Genomic DNA, 20750 nt, shown 5'->3' on the forward strand with positions numbered 1-20750 from the left:
TTCTCTTCAGCCTGGGTCTAGGTCAATCTCTCATTATGTATGACCTCATTATATATGTATGGCTTTCGAGGGTCAGGACAATTCAAACAAGTACAGAACCTGGATTCCCCTGCCTCCAAACCTGTTTTCTATAAAGGACACTTGAACTTGGAAGTCCTTGATTCTTTGTGGCCTCCTTGGAAGTCCTGAAAAGCAAACTGGCGCCAATGTACTTTTACCAGGATGCGTTTTTCATTTCTCGAGTGCTAACACCCAGTGTGGTAACCATCACCTCTCCTGAACTGGCAAGATAACTCTCATCACCTCCCCCTTGTGCCTACTGGTGGGCTTTTAGTGTTACAAGGAGCTCACCAGAAGTGACCTACCACTTAGACACAGTGTATAGCTCCCGCAGGCTGGGACTGCACTTAGAGACCCAAGTGAAGTACCGAGCATTTAGAGCAAGTGTGCTCTGCAATTGCAGTGGAGGTTTTGCACAAACAAGTGGTTTAACAGAAGCTAAGATATACGCAGTTAGCTGGAGGAATTACATAAGCAGGCGGTTTAACTGGAGCTAAGTGTGGGAACACCAGACCTTGAGCAGAGACCCACTTCCCCTTCTGCCTGGGAGTAGGCAGCTGTAAGACAATGTTTAGTAAAAACATGTTTACTAAAAACGATACAATAAGTTCCTGGCCACTTCCCCTTCTGCCTGGGAGTAGGCAGCTGTAAGGCAATGTTTAGTAAAAACATGTTTACTAAAAATGATACAATAAGTTCCTGGGAAAGGCCTTCCCACAGAAACCGCCCTGACCTCGACCTTGTCCAGAGACTAACCGCACCTTCAAAAACCCACACACATCCACCTCTGGGTCAGAGCAGAACCAGCCAGGGGAGAGGAGAGAGCAGAAGCTTCTCTGGTGGGAGCCTTTCTTAGGAAGTTTTTCTTGAACCTTTTTGGAGCCTGTTTAAAGTTCTCTTTATATCGTTGAACGAGTCTCTGTGTTGTCAATCCCCGACACCCTCTGCACGTTCTCGGACACAGGCCACGCAGCAGACGTGACAATTGGAGGTTCCACCGAGATCGTGAAAGCGAGGTAAGTGGACGGGGTTAAGAAACTATGGGGAATAGTTCCGGGAAGCTAGAATCATTACAGTATCAACTAAAAAAGTTACTTAAAGAACATGGGACTGCAGTCAAGTCTAAAACCCTAGAAGGCTTTCTAAAATCGATCGAACGAGCCAGTCCATGGTTCATTACTGGGGGAAGCTTAAATATTCCAGATTGGGAGGAGGTTCGCCGTGATCTTCATAGACTTTTACGAAAAGAGGGATCTGAGTCCTTGCCCCCTACGACATTCTCCTTATGGAGATTAGTGAGGGGAGCACTTTTGACAGATAAGGTTCGTCACCACCAGGTAGTTCAGGACACAAAAGAGGCTTTTTTAGAGTTACAAGAGACTGAGACTCAAGCCTCCTTGAGTTCAGGGGCAGAGAGTGATGATGAAGAGACCGTGATTGAAACTAGAGGCTCCATTGTTAGTGAGGATGAGGAGGAGTCTCTTAGTAACAACAAAAAAACGGGTAGACATCTCCGGGCGCGACCCAAAAAGAAGGACTCCGGTCAGAATCGGTTATATCCTTCTCTATCAGACCTAGAAAATGGAAGTAGCTCAGACTCAGACTCGTCACAGTCTGAAAAGGAACGGTTACTTGCTGAGATCGCAGCCCTTAAAAAAGAACTAAAAAAGATTCTAATTAAGGAAAGACAGGACAGGGAGAGAAACCCTTCCCCATACTCTGAAAAAAGGGACTCCTCCTATGAGATAACCCAGTCCTTCTCAGACCTGGAGGGAAGACCCAGAGGAGGGGTCCAATGCTGCCCGGTGGTGGCCCCAGTAATGGAAGTTCCAGATCCGAACAATTCTCGACAGGTCATTCGGCGCCATGACCCTTTAAGTTTCAAAGATATAAAACAACTGAAAGAGGCAACTTTAAATTATGGAGCACAGGCTCCCTTTACACTTTCCTTAATGGAATCTTTTGCGTCTCTTAATTTGACACCTGGCGATTGGCAGCAGCTTTGCAGAGCAGCTCTGTCGGGGGGAGATTATTTGATTTGGAGAGGTGAGTTTCAGGAAAGATGCAGCCAGACAGCCCAAAGGAATGCACAGGCTGGACAGCCCCAGAGAAATGTGGAGATGCTTACCGGGAGCGGTCAATACGCTACCATTCAGCAACAAATGCAATATGACATCGCAGTCTATGCCCAAGTGGCAGCAGCGGCCCAAGGGGCTTGGAAAGCATTGCCTTCCAAGGAAGGAGGGGATCATCTGTCCAAAATCCTTCAAGGACCTTCCGAACCTTTTCAAGACTTCGTAGACCGTCTCAGTCAGGTAGCAGAAAGAATATTTGGGGGCATTGGGCCTGCGATGCCAGTCATCAAGCAGATGGCATTTGAAAACGCAAATAAGTATTGTAAGGAAGCCCTTCGCCCCTATCGCAATAAAAGTCTAAATGACTATATCCGGATCTGTAGGGACATTGATGGGAACTTCATCCAGGGCCAAGTGTTAGCTGCTGCTATTCGGCCCCAAGTGGGGAAAGAAAGACCTACTCTGGGAAGGAGAAAAACATGTTTCAGCTGCGGCAGGGAGGGACACTTCCGTAGAGAGTGCCCTCAAAATAGTACTACGGGTCTCAAGAGACCTGGTTTATGCCCCCGTTGTCGAAGGGGATATCATTGGGCCAATAACTGCTACTCTAAAACTGACTGGGAGGGAAATTTCCTTCCTACTAATAATAATCAGGGAAACTGGAAGAGGGCCCCACCCCAGGGCCCCAAAACCAACTTGTATATGACCCCTGCATCTGGCAGTGGCAGTGACCATGTCTCCAAGCCAGCAGCTTTTGCTGGATGTCAGCATAGACCGAGGAGATAGTCTGGAGCCACGCTTATGCCCGCCATCTTAGAAAAACTGCAGTATAAACAGCCACGGTTTTAACAGATAAGACACGTGGTCAGAAAAACATAAAGATTTACAGTAAAGTCAGACTCGGATGAAGAAAAACCTCTGAAGGTTTACAGTGTGTTTAAAAATATAAGTAGGAGTGAGAGAAAAAAAAACAACATAGTGTTAAATAGAGAGACCGGGCGTTGGCGGCACACACCTTTAATCTCAGCACTTGGGAGGCAGAGGCAGGCAGATCTCTGTGAGTTCGAGGCCAGGCTGGACTGACAGCCTCAAACAATACAGAGAAACCCTGACTCAAAAAAAATTTGGTAACAGTAAAGAGGTACTGGTATTAAGTAAAGAAAAAGAAAAAGACAAAGGTATATGGAATGGAAAATTTTGTTTACATTTAAGTTCTATTTTGTGAGTCATCTCTAAAAACTTTTGGCCAAAAGCCTGGCCTCTCTACCTTGCATCTACAGAGTTACAAGGAGTAGGTACGGCTGTACCCCATGACTGTAGCTCAAATGGAGGAATGATAAAAACATATAGGACTTTTTAACCTTTTTAGTTCAAGGATTGGCTGGAGTTGTTCTTTTACATAGATTTCAATTAAGGAAGCTTCATTGCAACAGACTAATCATGACCTAGGGAAAAGGATGACTGAAAGATGCATGTATGTTCTGAATGTATGGTGTGGCCACACCGGTATGTATGAAATGTGATTGTGAATGCGTGAGTGTGAACTGCTTATATGATTAAAAGGATACTTAAATCCCTTCAAAAATAGTTAAGAAGCTACCTAGATTGCTTTAAATATAGCCAAAAGGAACATCCAGCCAGTCTGTTAATGTTTTAACAGAAAAATTTAAGATGCAAATGAGGCCTTGTCAGCTAGTGAGAGCTCTACAGGTTAGATTGGGAAAGACTGCTCACAGACTTCAAATAATTTTAAAAACTTATTTGGACACAGTATAGTTTACAATCTTTGAGTGATTTTCAGAAGTTTTTGGGAAATATCCAAAGGATATGTCCTTTTTAATGGGCATCTACAAATAATCTAAGTAGTAATCCCAATTTACCTAGATAGTTAACCAAGGAGGGTAGACAAATCCTTCTACTGCTATGGTCCAGCTTCAACAGTTCAAAAAGAAAAAATTTTTTAGAAAATAAAAAAGGGGGAATAATGCCCCCAGTCCCCACATGACTCATCAAATAATACACTCCTCATTTAAAAATTTTATAATGTGAATGCCAGTGAGCTTCAGACAGATTCTGGCATGATGGAACTTGAGCAACCATTGCTCAGGTCAAATGGAGACAGCCATACACTAGACAGTGGAGAAGACCCTAATTTGGGGTCGAGGGCATGTTTGTGTTTTCTTGCAGGAAAAGAATAAAGCTTCGGCAGCTGTCAGACCATTTAGTGAGATGCATGGAGCAGAGAAAAACTGGACCTGAGACCATGGGAGCCTACCTAAGCCAGTTTGAGTGAGATCTCCTAAATCAGTGTTCCTGACCCTTGATGTCATCGAATCTAGAGCCCAAGAAAGAAAGAAAACAGTCGGTTCGAGATTTCCAGTTTCTCAACAGACCTACTGCATCAACCTTCCGGACCCATGAGTTTTCATCGTGAAGCCAACAGAGAAAAAAGGACCCATTTAAAGCATTTGGACATTGGTATGGACTATGATGAATGGCAAAAGCCTCTTTTCAGTATTTGAACAGGACATGGTCACTTGAAATATCAGACTTGATGGTTCCTATTTCTGGAATCACGACTAGGCCAGTGTATTTTTCTGGAGAAATGCAACTTGTCCTAATGCGACAACTATTGTTCATATTTTTCATAATGCTACATGTGTAACATCAATGATTGTGCCCAATGTATCTGTGCAAGTGCACTTTCTAAATGCTTTCCTGAGCAGATCTTGAAACGATTGGAAACTTTATCAAATTGTAAATGTAAATCACATGCTGGTTACCCTTGTAACAGATGAAGGCTGGTAGAATGTTATGGCCCAGATCTGGTGATGGGTATGGTGATGGAGAGGCGCTATGTCAATGGGGGTCCTGGAAATGGTGGCAGTGGCAGTAGGCATTCTGGCTTTATGCCGAGCTCAAACGTGCCTTGTTCCAGAGACAAGAGATCCGTAACCAAGTATTGCTTAGCTTAGCCCATGGCAATCCCGATAGCCATGAAGGTTGGTTACAGATGATTTAAGGTTGGGGTATCTCCGATGACGGGCAACCTGTGGGGAAGACCCCTCCCACCTAAAACAGGGGTTCAAGGTCCCCCAAAGACGGGAAAGGGAGGGTGACCCTACTTGACCTAAGCCAGGAGTGCCTCATTTGAAAATAAAAAGGGGTGAATTGTGGGAACACCAGACCTTGAGCAGAGACCCACTTCCCCTTCTGCCTGGGAGTAGGCAGCTGTAAGACAATGTTTAGTAAAAACATGTTTACTAAAAACGATACAATAAGTTCCTGGCCACTTCCCCTTCTGCCTGGGAGTAGGCAGCTGTAAGACAATGTTTAGTAAAAACATGTTTACTAAAAATGATACAATAAGTTCCTGGGAAAGGCCTTCCCACAGAAACCGCCCTGACCTCGACCTTGTCCAAAGACTAACCGCACCTTCAAAAACCCACACACATCCACCTCTGGTGTCAGAGCAGAACCAGCCAGGGGAGAGGAGAGAGCAGAAGCTTCTCTGGTGGGAGCTTTTCTTAGGAAGTTTTTCTTGAACCTTTTTGGAGCCTGTTTAAAGTTCTCTTTATATCGTTGAACGAGTCTCTGTGTTGTCAATCCCCGACACCCTCCGCACGTTCTCGGACACAGGCCACGCAGCAGACGTGACAGCTAAGTTAGTTAGCTGAGGCAGTTTTGGTCTTGGGTTCCTAAAATAGTGTTAATTAACTTTCCATGGGGCTTCCCATCAAGGAGATCAAATTCTAGTAAAGCCTAAAATGGCCTCAGCAAGAATACAAGATAGAGGAACCTCCGCACTGTTTTGGTCTGTCATATTAGCTCCTTTAGACAATTTTAGAAGGGGCCGGAGTGATCTTCCTAACGCATGAATCAGGTCTCATCCTGGCTTGGAGTGGTCTAGTTTAGAAATGTTCGAAGAACAGACCATTTTTCACTGATGTCACAAGTGGCAAATATTCTCATGAAAAGGGATGTAGCAATTAAAAAAAATCTTGGCTATTACAGAAATGCAAATTAAGGCACAGAGAGCGATCACCACACTCCACTCAGAATGAAAGTGATGACACCAAATGCTGCTGAATGTGTGGAGTGTGAGACGGTGCCAGGGGAAAAGGCATAGCAGTTTCTAACAAAGGCAAACACCAGCCTTGGCGAGATGGATCAGTGGGTAAGAGCACTTGCTGTGGAAACAAGAGGACCTGAGTTCACAGCCTCGGCAAACCCAGAAAAGCGAGGTATGGCTGATAGTGCCTCTATCTAACCATTGAGAGGCAGAGGCAAGAGAATTTCTCTGAGTCCCAGTCTAGCCTGGTCTACATTAAGAGTGTTCCTGGCCAGCCAGAGCTACATAGTAACTCACTGTCTCAAAAAAAAAAAAAAAAAAAAAGCAAAAAACAAAACATTAATTTCACCTTTCACTTTAAAGCAGAATTTGCCAGGAGATAATGGTGGTATAAGAATTTAAGACCTGACTTGGAAAGCTGAGGCAGGAGATTGTAAGTTCTGATCCAGCCTGGGCTACATAGAGGGACCCTCTCTCAAAGACAACACTCCCTAAACCCCAAAGCTTAGTAGCTCATGCCTGTTATCCCAGCACTTGAAAGATAGAGGCAGGAGGATCAAGATTCCAAGGTAGTTATGAACTATTTAGAGTTTGTCAGCCTGAGTTACATAAGACTTTGTCTCAAAAAAATCCAAATGAGCCAAAAATCAGTGCAAGGCCTGCTACCTTATTCCTACAATCTAATCACGTGGGAGACAGAGGCAGGAAGATCTCTGCGTTTGAAGCTATCTTGGGTTATACAGTGAGTTCTAAATCAGCCTGGGCTATAGAATATGACACTGTTTGAAAAACTAATAAACCAAAGACCACCACTAACAGCAGAAACAATAAAAAAACATAAATACAACAATGAAGAATTAAGTCTAACACTTGGGAGATAGAGTCAGAGGATTCAGAAGCTCAGAAAACAGCAAGTTTGGGGCCAACATGAACTACATCGGACTCAACGTTTAAAAACAAAACAAGAGAGAAGCAGTTAGGTTATATTTACCTCTTCTTCCTCTCCTCCAACTGCATTCCCCAGCTCTGTATGGGACCACCCACTGCAGCCTCCCCTCCCCTCTCCCCCCATCTCCAGTGGATCTCACAGATCTTCCCTTCACCCATTATTCCAGGCCTCAACTCCAACAGGCACTCCCTGGGAACCCATAGGCCACTCTAGCTAGGGAAGCAGGTAGGCTAACTGCAGATCTTCACTTTTCTCCAACTCTATTCCCTATCCCCAGCTCTGTAGCAGACTACCTACACCCTGATTTCCTCCCTCCTGTGTACCCACTCAACCCCACCTCCTAGTCCATCTCTGTTCCTATAAATAGAAACACATTTTACCCAGAATCCCAGTGACCACACCTAGTTGGATTTCAGAAGAACTACCTACCAGGCAACACACAGCCAATACAACCTTCTAAGAACCAGAGGGGGCAACAGAAACCAAGGAATAAAACCACCCTCCCAACAAAGCAAAACCAGATATCAGTACCTAAAATTACAATCTTCCGAAACACGGATGTCTAGAAACTATCATAAAAATACAATTAATAAAAGCCAGGACAATGTGTCTCCATTGGAGCCCAGCAGCCCTACCATAGTAGGCTTTGGAAATGGTGATTAAAGGAGTGTGCACCTTTTTAAAAATTTGTTTTACTTCACTTTATATGTGTGCTTCTGCCTGCATGTACATATGTGAACCATACCTGGTGCATAAGGAGATAAGAAGGAGGAGTCAGATCTTCTGAAATTGGAGTTAAAGACAGTTGTGAGCCTCCATCTGGACAATGGGAATGAACCTAGGTCCTCTACAAGAGCAGCCAGTACTCTTAACTATTGAGCTATTGTTTTAGCCCTCAAAAAATTATTTTCAACAAAACTATAGAAAAATATTTCCCTAAACTAAAGAAGGAAATTTCTATCAAGGTACAGGAAGTGTAAGAACACCAAGTAGATGGGACAAGAAAATAAATTCCTTTTGGCACATAACAATCAAAACACTAAATGTACAGAACAAAAAAGGAATATTGAAAGTTATAAGGGAAAAAGACCAAATAAAATATAAAGGTAAACTTAGCAGAAGAACATCTGACTTCTCTGTGGAGACTCTAAAAGTCAAAAGAGTACATCCAAGAAAACTTTCAGTCACAAAAGATGGAGAAAATAAGACATTCCATGATAAGAACCAAATTTAATATTTCTGTAAACTTCCTCTGTAATTTGTCTTACTGTGGGTTTTTGGAGCTAACTTAGAGGCATGCACATGGTAAGCAAACACTGTTAACTGATCTCTATCTGAAGTAGGGGACTAGAAGGTCAAAAATTACTAAGACTGACAAGTGTAATTAGATTTTAGGTACTCCAGTAGTTTTTAAAAATGAAGAATATACTCTGTTATTCACAAGTATCAATTAGCTGGGCTCCTGTGTGTATTTGTTTAGCCTTGATGAATCCCTGCATGTTTAAAGGTTTTTGTTCTTGTGAATTAAAAAAAAAGAACCAAATTTAAGCAACAGTTGTCTACCAATCCAGGTCTACAGAAAGTACAAAAGGAAAACTCCAACCTAAAGAAGTTAGCCATACCCCCCCCCAAAAAAAAACCCCACAAGGAATAAACAATCCCAGACCAGCAAATCAAAAGAGGGAAACACACACACACACACACACACACACACACACACACACACACACACACAAGCAATAAAACAACAGGAATCAACAAACACTGCTCATTGATATCTATCAACATCAGTGGTCTTAATTCCCTAATAAAAAGACATGAATTAACAGGATGGGTGTGAAAACAGGATCCATCCTTCTTCTGTATTCAAGAAGCACACCTTAATGCCAAGGATAGACATCACCTCAGGGTAATAGGATGAAAAAATATTAGGTTCAAGCAAATGGATCTAAGAAGCAAGCTGCTATAGCTATTTTAATATCTGACAAAATAGACTTCAAACCAAAGCTAATCAGAAGAGGTAGGAAAGGACACTACATACTCATCAAAGGAAAAAAATCCACTGAGACAACATTGCAATTCTTAACATGTACATACCAAACTCAAGGTACCCAGTTCATCACATACTGACCCTGTACACTCTGATAGCAGAGACCTGCAGTACCCCACTCTCACAAATAGACACGCCATCCAGACAAAACTAAACAGAGAAATGCTGGCAATAACTGACATTATAAATGAAAGAACCTTACATATATTTACGAACATTTCATCCAAACACAAAATTTAGAGGGCACAATGTCCTTTCATTCACAGAAAAGCACTAGGGAAACCAGGAATGTTAAATATCCAGGGTGTCTCTTCCATGGGAAAGATAAAATACCCCTGCATTCCCCCCAGAAAGCTACGAGTGGATATTGTTGATGACCTGGTGACCTTTTGCTATCTGTAGAGTCAGACCTTACCCAAACCCCCAAGAATGATTATCCCAGACTCTTCCCTTTATCTTTAGCTTCCAGTCAATACAATTCATCCTTAGGAGATGTCATATGTATTTTATAGCCTGCTGACCTCTACACTATTTTGATCAGAGACCACACAAGATTATAGACCTTTAAGCTATGGAACCCATCTTCAAGGTCATAAAATACTTTACAAAGGACTTTCTATGTAACATGCCTTAAGCTTTATGGTATACCTAGAATTGGGATGATTATTTCTTGGAAACTGTTTATCAAATTCTATTGTGTTCAAATATGCCAGCAATAAACCACTTGGCATCAGACTCTTTAGAAGTTTGATCCAGTTTGGTGAAGTCAAACTGAACTGAATTTTCATTCTTACCTCTTCCAGGGTTCTTTCATTGCTGACTGTGATACCTTCAGGGACCACCCCCCCAACAAAAGAATATAACTCTTCTAAGAACCTCATGGAACTTTCTCCAAAATTGGCCACATGCTTAGACACAAAGCAAGTCTCAACAGATACAAGAAAATTTAAATAACATCCTGTATCCTATCTGACCACCATAGATTAAAGCTGGATATTGAGAACAACAGAAGGCTTACAAACTCATGGAAATTGAACCACTCACTACTGGATAAAAATCCAGGCAGAAACTAAAAAAGAAATGAAAGACTTTCTAGAAATGAATGAAAATGAACATATAACACACCCAAACTTATGGGACACAATAACTCAGTGCTAAGAGGCAAGTTTGTAGCACTAAGTGTCTACACAAAAAAAACTGGAGAGATCTCATACTAGCAACAGCACAGCTGAAAGCTTTATAGAAAAAAGAAGAAATCACACCCAACAGTAGACAATAAGAACTAATCAAACTCAGGGCTGAAGTCAGTAAAATAAACAACAACAAAAACACAATACAAAGAATCAATGAAACAAAGAGTTGGTTCTTAGAGAAAATCAACAAGACTAACAAACTCTTACCCAAATTAACTAAAAGGCTGAGAGAGAAGATTCAAATGAACAAAATTAGAGATGAAAGTGGGGACATAACAATAGGAAATTCAGAGAACCATAAGGAAATGCTTTAAAAACCCTGGAAAATCTAGCCGGGCGTTGGTGGCGCACACCTTTAGTCCCAGCACTCGGGAGGCAGAGGCAGGCGGATCTCTGTGAGTTCGAGACCAGCCTGGACTACCAAGCGAGTTCCAGGACAGCCTCCAAAGCCACAGAGAAACCCTGTCTCGAAAAAAACAAAACAAAAAAAAAAGTTGGAAAATCAAAAAGAAAGAGATGATTTTCTTGATACATACCACCCATCTAAGTTCAATCAAGATTAGATATACAATTTAAACAGACCTATAGCCCCTAGTGAAATAGAAGCATTAATTAAAAGTCTTCCAACCAAAACCAACCAACCAAATAACAACAACAAAAAACAAAAACTAAAAGCCAGGGTCAGATGATTTTATCTCAGAATTTAAAAGAAGAGTTAATGTCAATATTCCTTAAGTTATTTCATGAAATAGAAACAAATGGAACTTTGCCTAGTTTGTTTTATGAGGTCACAGTTATCTGATACTCAAAACCACATAAAGAACCAACAAAGAGAATTACAGAACAATTTACCTTATAAACATAGATAAAAAAATCTTAAAAAAAAGCAAAACACAAAAAAACTTGAAAAGTGAATCTAAGAATACATCTAAACATTCATCCACCATGATCAATTAGGTTTCATTCCAGAGATGCAGAGGTAGTCCAACATACATAAATCATAAATACAATCCACCATATAAACAAGCTGAAAGACAAAAACCACATGATCCTCTCATTAGATGTAGAAAAGGCCTTTGACAAAATCCAACACTTCATGATAAAAGTCCTGGAGAAATTAGGGATACAAACGACATACCTCAACATAGTAAGGCAGTTTGCAGCAAGGCCATAGCCAATATCAACTTAAATGGAGAGAAACTCAAATCAATTCCACTAAAATATGGTGCAAGACAAGATTGTCCACTGTATTTATTCAATATAGTATTCAAAAGCTTAGCTAGAGCAATAAGATAGCTGATGGAGATGATGGGGATACAAATTAGAAAGGAAGAAATAAAGTTTCTTTATTTGCAGACGATATGATACTATAACTAAGTGATACTGTTTGATATTTTGTTTGCATTCTGGCACTCCTGAGACTGCCAATAAAGTTTGTCTTGAATCAGAGGGCAGAGCTAGCTACTAGCTGACTAAATTAACCATGAAGGAGAACCGAGGACAGATAGACACAGGAAGTAATACGGCGGGGCTCACAGAGGGTCTCAGCCTTTTGGATCAAGAAACAAGAGAGAGGAGGTCACTGGTTGATTCTCCGTGGCTTCTCTGATCTTTCAGGTTCTTATCCTGACACCTGACTCCCGAGTTTTTACTGATAAAGAATAATTAGATAAGTGCTTCATCTGACATGAGATCACGCCTCTGACTACCCAGCTGCCTGAGCCGCTGCCATAGCTGGCTTTTCCTTCCTCTCCCCAGGTCCTCTGAAGAAGTCTGGGGCTTTCCTATTGCAGTTTCTCTACAACAGCCTTTAGCTGTCCCCATCCCTGACTCTCAGCTCTACAGGTGGCCGAGGTTCACCACCGGAGTTAGCTGCTTACCACCGCCTGGCTCTGTCCTTCAGGTGGCACGTGCTTACCACCGCCTGGCTCTGTCCTTCAGGTGGCCCCCGTGCCTGCTTACTGCTACGCGGGCTTCTTGTGAACATCCCCCTGTCTGCTTTTCAGGCGAATGGTTCCCTCTTCCCATGGGTTGTGAGCTTCGTCTAGAGTTCTTATTTGGGCCACAGATTAGGCGCCTCAACAACACCTCGGGCCTTTAATGCAGCTGCCACCACCACCACTCAGTTACAGGGGCGCAGGTGTAGCCGCCCTCAGCCAGGCCGGGCACTGCCCGCATTCTCTGCCCAGCCAAGGTGCACAATGACAGCCAGCTCCACACCTCACTGTCCTTATCAGCAGATCTGATGAAACACCCGAGAATATTTAAGGGGGTTAGTTTTTTTTAAAGGGGTCTTCCTCACCTTAAGATTGGGGAACAATATTATGATGCAGGGAGTTAGACCTCTGTATAGTTCCACAATGGATGGTTTGAAAATGGAACAAGTAAATGAAGGAATAGTAAACTTAGCTGGGATTGACAAAACACCAATTATAATCATTATCAGTTTGGGAATTTATGTTTTATCCCTAAAAAAGTTGTTTGATACTGGTGACAATTATGAAAAATTGACTAATAAGACACAATCTTTAGAAAGAACTACTAATGGAAATAAGAAAAATATTCAGACACAGAGGAGTTTAGAGCAGAACCTACCTTACCATTTCATTACGAAACTGAAGAGGAGTGGCCCAAGGGTATTAGAAAATCGACCTTACTGTATTGTTACCATTCAAGAATGACTACCAGGGCCGGGCGTTGGTGGCGCACGCCTTTAATCCCAGCACTCGGGAGGCAGAGGCAGGCGGATCTCTGTGAGTTCAAGGCTGGGCTGGACCAATAGCCTCCAAAACAATACAGAGAAACCCTGTCTTGTAAAAACAAATACAAAAACAAAAAAAAAAGAATGACTACCAGATGGTAGGCACCCCTAAGGCTATTCAGAAATTAACTGAGATCCCATAGAAATGTTGGATTTGAAGAGATTTAAGTAAGCAATAGTTTCATATGGTATGCATTCACCTTTTGTGAAACATATGTTAAATTCACGGGCAGCTCAGAACAGAATTATTCCACAGACAGAAAAGATTTAGTTACAGTGATATTAGAAGCTAGTCCTTAGTGGAGAGAGGAAGCTGGGGTTATAGAATATCAAAGTAGGGCTAGAGGTATGGAAATCTCCCCCCAAAACAGCTTCTTGGTAAGGCCCACCTTATTGATTTGCAAAGACAGACTACATTTGATGATCAACACCTTGGTGTTATGTCATATAGCAACTCTGAATACTTGGAGACAGGGTTGAAGAATCAGGAAAGAGGACTGAGTCATTTATTAAAATTATACAAGGCCCAAGTCTTCACTGATTTTTTTTTCTCCCCGAGATAGGGTTTCTTTGTGGTTTTGGAGGCTGTTCTGGAACTTGCTCTTGTAGACCAGGCTGGTCTTGAACTCACAGTGATCTGTCTGCCTCTGCCTCTCGAGCGCTGGTATTAAAGTTGTGCGCCACCAACGCCCGGCTCTGATTTTTTTTTTTACAAAGATTAACTTCAGCTGTAAATGGAATAATATCAGATCAAGAAGTTAGACATATATTAATTCAATCTTTGGATTTTAAAAATAATAATTTAGAATATATTAAGGTGCTTAGGGCTTTAAAGGTAAGATCAGCACCCACAGATGAAGGGATTAGAAAACAGCTGATACTGGATCTCACACTCATGATGATACTTGAATAGGAGAAGGGGGCCGGGCGTTGGTGGCGCACACCTTTAATCCCAGCACTTGGGAGGCAGAGGCAGGCGGATCTCTGTGAGTTCGAGACCAGCCTGGACTACCAAGCGAGTTCCAGGACAGCCTCCAAAGCCACAGAGAAACCCTGTCTCGAAAAACCAAAAAAAAAAAAAAAAAAAAAAAAAAAAAAAGAATAGGAGAAGGGATTTCTAAAAATTTTAAGAAGAATCAAAAGGTTAGATGTTTTAGTTGGGGTAAAACAGGTCATCTGAGAAGGGATTGTAGGCAAGGCATTCCTAGGAACAATGTTTTTTTTTCCTAGAGATAATTCAAAGGGAAGGCCCCAGTCTTCTGGAATATGCAGAAGGTGTGTCAAAGACCAACACTGGACTAGTGGATGCAGATCAGCTTGGGACAGGCAAGGTAACCCTTTGCTATTGGGAAAGAACTTAGGGGGCCTCTCCCAGGCCCCTGTGTCAAATTTGGTTCAATCATTCCCTGTAAGCATTGGGGAAGACCCTCCATGGAGCAATTACAAGACTTAATGTCTTTTGTGAGAAACCTTACTGCTCTGGATGACAGAACCTGTTTCATTTGATAAAACACAATTTCCAGGAAAGGTCATAAAACAAGTATTTTTGGCAAAGTTCTGTAAATGATCTGCTGTGAGATAATGCTCTTGTACATTGTAGAGATTTGTCACTCATATTGGTTTAATAAAACACTGATTGGCCAGTAGCCAGGCAGGAAGTGTAGGTGGGGTGACCAGACTAGGAGAATTCTGGGAAGAGGAGAGGCAGAGAGATGTAGTCACCAGCCAGATGCAGAGGAAACAAGATGAGAATGCCTCCTTGAGAAAAGGCACCAAGCCACATGGCTAAACATAGATAAGAATTATGGGTTAACTTAAGTTGAAAGAGTTTGTTAGTAAGAAACCTGGGCTATAGGCCAAACAGTTCATAATTAATAGAAGCCTCTGTGTGTTTATTTGGGACTAAACAGCCACAGGACCAGGCAGGACAGAAACTTCTGTTCACAATGATCAAAGATCAAACTTGAAAATACAAATAAATAGCATTGAGATTGATGGCTTGGTAGACATAGGAGAAGATATAACAATAAATGCACCAAAATCTTGGCATCTAAGATTACCTCCTTAGGAGGTAAATTTTCAACTTCTGGGGGTTGGAACTTTATCTCATATAAAACAAAGTGCAATATGGGTTAAGTGTATTGAGCCAGAAAGACAGATAGGAAAATTAAAGCCATATGTGGCTAACATAGGAAAGAATTTATGGTAATTTGTTACAGCAATGGGATACCCAGATTAACATTTCTCCAATCTCAGAAATAAACTATAAACTGTGGTGATATCTTGCTTGAACTAATAAAGCTTATCAAGGGGGTCAGAGAATGAAGCTTGTGACTAACTGTAGAGGTCTGGAGGTCTGTACAGACAGACAAAAGTGTCTGCTGAGACACTTAGAGGTAAGGTGTACCGTGGCTTGCTCCTTCTCTCTGATCTCTCAGACAAGCTTTATTAGTTCAAGCAAGATATCACCAGAATAAACTAACATACGCTTCTGAGAAAAATGTTAAAAGGTATTATCAAGAACTATGGCTGGGCGTTGGTGGCGCACGCCTTTAATCCCAGCACTTGGGAGGCAGAGGCAGGCGGATCTCTGAGTTCGAGGCCAGCCTGGTCTACAAGAGCTAGTTCCCAGACAGCCGCCAAAGCCACAGAGAAACCCTGTCTCGAAAAACCAAAAAAAAAAAAAAAAAAGAACTATGTTTTACTTTATTACTGTCTATACCATTTCTCTTTTCTCTCCCAAACCTATGTACATTTTTAAACATGTTGTGACCCATTTAGAGTTTTTTTTCTAATCTGGATCTGTCTTTACTGTGTATCTGTAATCTTTTCTGTCTGCATAAGCAAAATTTAAACCCACCATGAGGCTTAGTTCATGGCATGCCGATGGGGCTCGCACTGGTGGTGCTCTGACTGGTGGCTCAAGCCTGCAGGCAGCAACTGGGAGACTCCTCTCTGTACCATGGCCAGCATGAGAGACATGAGACTAGGAAGCCTTGCTTGGCTCCATTGTTATGTATTTAGAACCTTTTTTAAGCTTTCTCAGTCTTATGTGGATATAGGTGCCAGACACCTGGGCACCATTTGTATGCAGTTTCTCCATGTCTCAGCGGTAATAAAAAATAGTTTAAAAATAATAGTAAAGTCCTTAAAAAAGAAATAAAGAAATAAAAAATATAATAAGCCATGTAAAAATGAGAAACATACAGAGATTCTGGATTCTGTATGTTATTGTGTTTTCTTTAGATTTTCTGATTGCTAATAAATAAAGGAATGACAGCTGCTGATATACATTGGATTATAAAAAATGCTGGACTAAACAAACATATATTTTAAAAATGTGTTGGCTTCAAAATGAAAGTCAAAAGATATGTTACTTTGGGGGAGAGGTTATATTTTTATTACCACAGGAAATGAGAGGTTGTGAATTTATTCCAGGTTGATATGGACCAGGATTGATGGGGGAAGACCCCCTGAAAAGCTTAAGTACAGACATAAATAAACCTAGAAAAACTACAAAACATGTAACATATACTTTACCTGCTCAAACATAAAACAATTCACAGTCTATACTTATATTAATATAGATATATATGTTACCTTTAAAAGTCAATATATCTTCAGAGCAAGGGAACCAGACACCAGTAAAAACGGATGGCCCAGGTGATCCATCATCTCAAAATGCCTCTGCTAAAGTCTCCTCAGAATTCACATCCAAACAAGTTCAAGCCAAGACCTAACAATTATCCTGATTTTCCCAAGGTTCCCCCAAAGATACCAGTACCCACAGACAACAGGAAGTAGTCTAGGGAACAACTCCCACATTGCTAAGAGATGGGTTCTGGGTGATTTTTAGTTATTCTATGGATTCTAAATGTTTGTCATTGTTTAGAGGGGGTTGGTTACAAGTTGTTATTTGTCATAGTCAGGAAAAATGCTAAACAAAAGACTTAAATTCAAACATCTCTTCCTAAAGTAAAAATGGAGGATATGCTATAGAAATGATGAGATAAAAGGGTAGATTATTGAATCTGCTTTAATGCAAAAAGCAACTATTAATCTCAAAATATTTTACATTGGCATGACTTTTGGTTTATTGATACAAATTTAAAGTTATTTTTGCCATACTACATGTATGTTTTTACTCTTGTTGGGGGTATTGTGCTTATGCAGTGCATTAAAAAATACAACAGATAATTAGAAATGCAGATTAGTTATTAGTCATCTATAATAGTTAAACTTACAGTCATGGTAGGTATGTTTTCAAGGTCATACAAAGATATATTTAGATAAGTGGTTTTCAAGTACTTCAAATGATAGCATCCATATGGAGTTTGATTTCTTCATGACAAAAGCTAGCCATTTGGGCAAATAAAATGCCCTTGCCCCAGTTGCTGACAAGCAGGATGCAAAACAAAAAACCAAAGATATGACTGCCAAACTTTGCCAAGTCAAAGTAGGACAGTCCTTCAAAATTCCCTGCTTCTTGGCCAGGCATTGGTGGCTCACACCTTTAATCCCAGCACTGGGGGGTGCAGAGGTAGGTGGATCTCTGTGAGTTTGAGGCCAGCCTGGTCTACAGAGCAAGTTCCAGGATAGCCTCCAAAACAATACAGAGAAACCCTGTTTCGAAAAACCAAAAAAAAAATTCCCTGCTTCTCAAAAATGTCAGATATTCTAGGCCTGTAGGCCACAGTTGGATGCCCCAACTTCATAGAAGTACTTTGGGTGACTGTCTAGGCAGCCAAATATCCCTGTCATTAGGTAACATTACATAAGATAATATTTTCTCTAAATTTGCTAAATACAAATGGACTAGATATTTTAACTGTAATTCTTACTTGATAACTGTATTTGTTGTATATAATTTTACTGTGTTCATGTTAAAACCTTCCTTTTCAACTAGACAAAGGGGAAATGCTGTGGAGTAACCCTCTTGTACATCGTTAATATGTGTTGCTCTCATTGTTAATAAGAGGTTGGCTGACTGATGGTTAGATAGGATTTTCAGGGCAGAGACAATGCTGGGAAGAAGGGCAGAGTTGAAGGAGACACCATGAGGTGCAAACTGAGCAGGATGGGAAGTATGTACATGAGGTAAACCAGCCTCAGGGCAGCACACAGATTAATAGAAATGGGTTAATTTGAGTTGTAAGAGTTAGCTGGAAACAAACCTAAGCTATCAGCTGAGCATTTATAACTAATAAGATACCTAAATGCCATTATTTTGGAGTCAGCTGCTGGGACAGAAGAACTCCACCTGTAACCAGGATAGCTAAAATAATCATGAATAATTAATAAAAGAAATGCTGGAGGTATCACTATCTCTGATCTCAAATTGTACTGCAGAGCTATAGTAATAAAAATAGCATGCCATTGTCATAAAAACATATACATAGAACAATGGAATCAAATTAAAGACTCATATAAATCTATATATCTATGGGATCTATTTTTTGATAAAGAAGCCAGAAATACACACTGGGGAAAAAAGACAGCCTCTTCAACAACTGGTGCTTGTCAAATTGGATATCTGCATGTAGAGAAATCCAAATAGATTCATATTTATCATCCTGCACAGAATGTAATTCCAAATGGATCAAAGACCTCAATGTAAAACCAGACACACTGAACCTGATAGAAGAGAAAATGAGGGAATAGCCTTGAGCTCATTAGTATAGGAAAAGACTTTCTGAACAGAACCCCAGGCACTAAGATCAACATTAATAAATAGGACCTCATGAAACTGAATATCTTCTGCACAGCAAATGACACCATCACTAGGACAAAGCAGCAGCCTACAGAGTAGGGAAAGACTTACCAATTGCATATTCAAGAAAGGGCTAATATCCAAAATATAGAAAGAGCTAAAAAAAAAAAAACCAAACTGGATATCAAGAAAACAAATAACCCAATTTAAAAATGGAGTACAAATCTAAACAGAATTCTCAAAAGAGGAAACTCAAATGGCTGAGAAACACTTAAGGAAATGTCCAACATTCTTAGTCATAAGGAAAATACAAAAAACTACTTTGAAATTTCATCTTATATTGCCAGAATGGCTAGGATCAATAGAACAAGTGATAGATCATGTCAGTGAAGATGTGGTATAAGGCGAAAAATCATCCATTGCTGGTTGAGTGTAAACTTGCACAGCCACTATGGAAATCAGTGTGGCTGTTTCTCATGAAGACGGGAATTGATGTACCACTTTTGGGCATACACCCAAAGGATGCTTCCTCATGCCCCAGAGGCTCTTGCTCAGCCATGTTCATTGCTGCTCTATGCATAATATCCAGAAATTGGGAACAACTTAGATGTCTCTCAAGGGATCAATGGATAAGAAAGTGTGATACATTTATACAATGGAATATTACTCAGACATTAAAAAATAAATAATAGGCGATGGTGCCATACACCTTTAATCCTAGTACTCAGGAGGCAGAGGCAGGTGGATCTCTGTGAGTTCAAGACCAGCCTGGTCTACAAAACTAGTTCCAGGATGGCTAGGGCTACACAAAGAAATCCTGTCTCAAAAAACCAAAAGCAAACAACAACATTAACAAGAAACAAAAAAAAAAAAAAAAGAAAGAAAGAAAAGAAAAAATTGCAGGCAAATGGAAGGAACTAGAAAAATATCATCCGGAGTGAGGTAACCCAGACCCAGAAAGACAAACAGCGTATATATTAGCTTATATGTAGATATTAGCTGTTAAGTCAATGATAAACAAACTAGAATTCATAGAACCACAGAAGTTAGGTATAGGGTAAGGGATGGGGTTTGTGTGTGGGGGGCAGATAAATCTTCCTAGGAAAGGGAAACAGGATAATAGTTATGGACGAATAACACTGGACCCTGAGAATGAAATGGGGAGGAGGGATGAAGAGGCAGTTGAGGGAGGGAAGGTGGAAAGAGATAGTTAAAAGTAAGGGACATTTGGGGTATCATAAAACCTAATGCAGTAGAAGCTTTGTAAAATATATACACATATAAAGGCAATCTAATATGAAATTGCCAAATAACAGGAAGACAAAATCCCAACTGGTCATCTCTTGTCACCAAATGAAATTTTCAGTACTGGGAATGGATTACATCTCATTAAATTGTTGACCAAAGGGGTCCCATGGGAATCCCCAAACAACTTAGGCTGTTGCCAAGACTGTATGTTACTCTCCACAAACTGATGGCTAGGCCCCATTGCTGAAGATAACACCTACACAACTCATTGAACATGGAGAAGTCAAGCTGGTGCCTACATAGAGCCTCCCCGCCACATGCTAATGTCTTTTGTACAGGAAGGTATTCTGCACACTCCCAAAGGAGAAACATACATACCAACCCAGCCACAAACACTTTCTTCTATAATTGTGTCCTGCCTGCAATATATGCTATACAATGGTGACTGCCTTAGGCAGGGTTATTATTGCTGTGTCGAAACGTCATGACCAAAAGCCAGTTGGGGAGGAAAGGGTTTATTTAACTTACACTTCCACATCACAGTGCGCCATCAAAGGAAATCAGGACAGGAACTCAAGCAGGGCAGGAACCTGGAGGCTGCAGCTGATGCAGAGGCCATGGAGGACTGCTGC

The sequence above is a fragment of the Mesocricetus auratus genome, unplaced genomic scaffold (assembly GCF_017639785.1).
Source record: "Mesocricetus auratus isolate SY011 unplaced genomic scaffold, BCM_Maur_2.0 Super-Scaffold_4256, whole genome shotgun sequence".
In the NCBI taxonomy this organism is placed as follows: Eukaryota; Metazoa; Chordata; class Mammalia; order Rodentia; family Cricetidae; genus Mesocricetus; species Mesocricetus auratus.